This window comes from Nematolebias whitei, chromosome 13 (assembly GCF_014905685.2).
Source record: "Nematolebias whitei isolate Nwh7 chromosome 13, NemWhi1, whole genome shotgun sequence".
Classification (NCBI taxonomy): Eukaryota; Metazoa; Chordata; class Actinopteri; order Cyprinodontiformes; family Rivulidae; genus Nematolebias; species Nematolebias whitei.
In genome coordinates, this window is record NC_056510.1 from 42743350 (window position 1) to 42748488 (window position 5139).

General features: G+C 43.2%; 1 protein-coding gene across 1 annotated transcript in view; it reads right to left on the bottom strand.

Annotated features, from left to right (window-relative positions):
• The window catches only part of tgfbr2l (transforming growth factor beta receptor-like), a 48055-nt gene that overhangs the window by 21166 nt on the left and 21750 nt on the right, over positions 1–5139 (bottom strand). The gene's annotated exons all lie outside the window — the stretch shown is intronic.

Sequence of the window (5139 nt, forward strand, 5' to 3'; positions counted from 1 at the left end):
ATAGTTGTTCAGTGAGGTGGGGTCACCTCCCTTCAGCAAAGGAAGAACAAAGGCTGTTTTCCAAGTGTCTGGGATGGAGTTTTGTCTTATGGAGAGATTGAAGATGTGGGTCACAGGGACTGTGATGATATGAGCAGCCAGCCTTAAGAAATAAGGTGGAAGTTCATCTGGACCTGCAGATTTTTTAGGATCAAGATCTTTTAACAGTTTATTGACCTCACTGACTGAGAATGGAGAAAAAGAGAAGGTGTGATTAACTGAGGATTGACTTGTAGGAGGGATTTGATTTGTAGAAGTTTGGTTATTAAGTGAAGTGGCTGATTTTCCATTAGTTACTGTGTCAAATAAAGAACCAGAAGCAACAAAATGTTTGTTGAGACAGTTCAGGATCTCGTGTTTATTTGACACAGGAACAGAGTTAACGAGAAGTTGTGATGGGAGGTCAGATGATTGGGGGGTGCCTGAGAGAGATTTAATTGTTTTCCAGAATCTGTTAGGGTCATTTAGATTTTTGGAGGTCTGAGATAAGAAATAGTTGCGTTTTGCTGCTTTGACAGCAGTTGTACATTTATTCCTTATCTGTCGAAAACTCAACCAATCAGTGTCTGAGTCAGATTTTCTCGCTGCAGCCCAAAGATGATCTCTCCTGTGCAGGAGGTCAGCTAGCTCTGGAGTAAACCAGGGGCTGTCTCGTCCCTTTATTCTGAACTGATGAAAAGGAGCATGTATGTTCAGGAAATAAATGAAATTATTATGGAAATAGTTCCAAGCAGAGTTCACGTCATCAGTTAACAGAATACGATGCCAGTCAAAGTGAGACAGATCCCAGAGGAATGACTGTTCACAGAAATGTTTCAGATCCCTTTTTTTAATTAATCTGGGCTTAGAAGGTGGAAGTTTACTATTTCTTAAAGCCGCTGTCACACAGTGATCACTCAAAAGATCAGCGAATACACCTGTACCAGGGAATTTGTGAGGCATATTAGTTAGAAACAGGTCTAAGATGGAGGAATTGTCAGGATGGCTTTTATTTAATCTGGTGGGGGAGTCGATCAGTTGGGTTAAATTAAAAGACAAGCAACATTCCTTGAATTTGTCACAGAGGGGGGTCGACTTACACCAATCAATGTTGAGATCTCCTGCCAAAAAGATCTCTTTGAATTTTAAATTACCAAGGAATTCCTTCATGGCATTTAATGCTTCAGGTGAAGCTGTGGGGGGGCGGTAGCAGCAGACTACAGTTAAAACCTGGCCTCCATTCAAGGTGATGTTTACAGATAAGGCTTCAAACTGGTTTGGAATTGTTTTGAAAGTCACAAGACTTGAAACCAGAGTGTCTCTAATGTAAATAATGACTCCACCCCCCCTTTTTTGACGATCACAGCGGTAGATGTTAAACCCATTGATTGCCACGTCATTATTCATTACAGATTTGTTGAGCCAGGACTCAGAAATAAAGATAACATCTGCCCCAGAAGAACTGACCAGGATTTTCACAGCATCAAGTTTTTTCAGAAGGCTACGAGCATTTACATGCAGAAAATGAAGCCCAGAGGCGTTTTTAAAGTCATTTGGTGTGCTGTAATTAGTGGGGGGTCCAGGGTTGGGTTGAATTCCTGAGAGCAATAACAACATTATTATCAGACATTTTCTTGAGTTTTTTGTGACTGATGTGTAATTACAAGAGTTAACAGTGTGACAATTAGCCCCCATAATCGAACCATGAGAAACATTAATGAAGATGCGATCATTCAGAACCCAAAAACAGTGAAAGTTGCAGTGATGGACAGATCCAGGTGTATTAACAAGATTCAGTGACTCCAGATAATCTGAGAACTGAAAATAGTGACAGTAATATGAATGATGCAGAAAAGTTTCAGACCATAAAATGTCACAGTTCAAATGGGCAAACAAACCCGACGAGTTGGCCCAACTGCAGTTTAAGTCAGGCTGAGGGGGGCTCCGGCCCCCCTGTGAAGATGGATGGATGGATGGATGGATGCTCCCATGAGAAACAGAAGCTGGGTCCAGAATCAACAGGCCGAAACAGAAACAGAAAATTCGCAGCAAATAGCAGAGCGAGCTGCCAGAAAATCCTCCTGAAGTGAAAGGCATGATCCAAGCTTGTTTCAGGTCAACAGGGGCCAACAGCGTGATCCGGAATAAAATTAATTATTATCCAGGTGAGTTGGATGGAGGCCTGCAGCAGCTCCGATACAAACTCCGAACTTCTCTCGAGCACCACGCAGCCCTGCTCCTCCACGCTGCTCCTCCACGCTGCTCCTCCACGCTGCTCCTCCGCTTCTCAGCACCCGACAGCACGGGGCACCCCCGGTGAAAAGCGAGACTGACCGGAGAGGCTGAGGCTGAAGTCGGCAACTGGTCCGGTCCGGTTCTGCTCCAGTTCGGCTCCGGCGCTCCAAGCACAAGAGACGAAGAGGCTGAAGATATCCCTGGCCCGGTTTTGCTCCGGTCCGGCGGCACAGTCTAGCAGCGCGGTTCTGCTCCGGTCCGGCGGCCCAGTCCGGCGGCGCGGTTCTGCTCCGGTCCGGCGGCGCTTCAAAGCACCGGAGCGTCTCCTCCAGGTGAACACAACGACTCCACGGAGGTGGATCGTCTTTCAGTAAAAGTAACGGGCTGCTCACTGAAGCTGAGACCGGCTCTGTAGAAGACGAAATCCCCCACAGCCACCTCGATTCGGTTCTGGTCCAATTCGAGGGTCACAGGTACACTTCCCCCACACCTATGGAAACACCACGAGGGCCAGTCCAGCTGAAAACCAGCGAAATACCACCCGGCGATATTTGTCGGAACCAGGTAGAACCACAAAGGTCCAGATAAGAGTTCGTTGAGGTCCAGGGAGAGAGAGGATATGAAGTAATTTAGTACTTTAGTAATGTTACTTGCAGTCAGTGCATGAGTTGGTGTGTTCACACTTACAGAGGATTCAGTACGCAGTACCTTCTTCACCAGTGGTGAGAGTCAAAGATACAAGCTGTTTCCTGTGAACACATGTGGATCCTACAGCTTCTGCTGCGCCACGTGCAACTTCCAAGGAGTCAGTGTGGCTCAGAACAGATTACGTGTGCGTCCTGTTAGAGCACGCAGCTAAAACCTGCTACCGTCTAGCCGAAACACTGAATACTATTAAAGTGAAGTGTAGCCAAACACCCTCTTTTGTCATTTTGTCTTCAAATATATTCTGAATGGTCTGTGGACCATACTGTGTGGACCAGTAGACCTTGTGGGGACCAAGACCTGGATCTCATACAGTCAACCATCAGTTTTAGATTACGTGTTTCTTTAGGGCTGAAGTAAGTTTAGGTCCAGGTTAGACGTGTAGTCGTGTACTGGGGGTTAAAGGTTGCTCTACAGAAATGGATGGAAGTCAACAATTTCTACTAAAGAGGAAATATAAACTTGGGGGTGTGTGGGTGTGTGTGGAGGGGGGGGGGGTTCCTCCAGAAATAAATTGAATCCAGAAGTGACTCAGTTTTCATCCAACACTTTCCCTCAAAGGCTGATGGGAAATCTGTCAGCTGTTTAGTATGTACAGTATATATCAATTCAGTTCAATTCAGTTTATTTCTATAACACCAAGTTACAACAGAATCGTCTCAGGACACTGAACAGAAACATTCATATATAAAATAATAATTTAACATTATTTATCTGAGGAGCAGCTTTGAGTTTAACTCTCATCTTTAAGAAGATGAAGGCGACAGTGGAAAGAAAAACTCCCTCATGAGGAAATGGTAAATGGACTGTACTTGTACAGCTCCTTTCTATATTATTTCAAGATACTCAAAGCTCTTTACAACAATCTGTGTCCTCATTTACCCATTCACACAGCTCTATACTAGATCTCTACAAAGCTAATAGAACAAATAATTCTAAAGAGACTAATCAGAGCTTTAGATCACATTCAGACACTGATGGGACACACATCAGAGGCTGTGAGGGGTTCAGTGTCTTGCTCAGGGACACTTCAACATGTGACAGCTGGTGGATTTGAACCCCCAACTCTTGCATTGGAGGACGACTGCTCTAACCACTCAGCCACAGTCTTTATTAAATAAAGGTTTAAATAAAAATAAAAATACCCCAATAAACAGCTAGAACAGACCCATGTTCAGGCTGCTGTTTAATGCGCCGTATTATATTAACACATATAGTGAGAGCAGGACACGAAAAATTAAACTTCCTGAAAACAAATATAGGCTTTCTGGTAAATCTCGTTCAAATGAAAAATATGACACTATTGAAGAACAGATATTTCTAGCTGCTATTTTTTGGTATTTAATGTCTGGGTTTTTTTTTCTCTTATTTCTCTTAAGGAGAAAAAAATGCTTAAACATCAAAGTACGTGGAACAAGATTTCAGCCTGAAGTTCACACTCAGTAATGTTTTGGTGATTATTGAATCATCTTGACATTTAGGTTCAATCATCACACAACTCCTAGAGAATTTGGAAACATTTGCTCTTTTTTTGCCAAAGTTAGAAGAGGGGAACAGAATATTTCAGCCACCATCCTTCTACAGGTCCTTCTCAAAAAATGAGCATATTGTGATAAAGGTCATTATTTTCCATAATGTAATGATAAAAATTAAACTTTCATATATTTCAGATTCATTGCACACCAACTGAAATATTTCAGGTCTTTAATTGTTTTAATACTGATGATTATGGCATACAGCTCATGAAAACCCAAAATGCCTGTCCCAAAAAATTAGCATATTTCATCCCACCAATGAAAGACAAATGTTTTTAATACAAAAAACACCAACCTTCAAATAATCATGTTCAGTTATGCACTCAATACTTGGTCGGGAATCCTTTTGCATGAATGACTGCTTCAATGCAGCGTGGCATGGAGGCAATCAGCCTGTGGCACTGCTGAGGTGTTATGGAGGCCCAGGATGCTTCGATAGCGACCTTAAGCTCATCCAGAGTGTTGGGTCTTGCGTCTCTCAACTTTCTCTTCACAATATCCCACAGGTTCTCTATGGGGTTCAGGTCAGGAGAGTTGGCAGGCCAATTGAGCACAGTAATACCATGGTCAGTAAACCATTTACCAGTGGTTTTGGCACTGTGAGCAGGTGCCAGGTCGTGCTGAAAAATGAAATCTTCATCTCCAT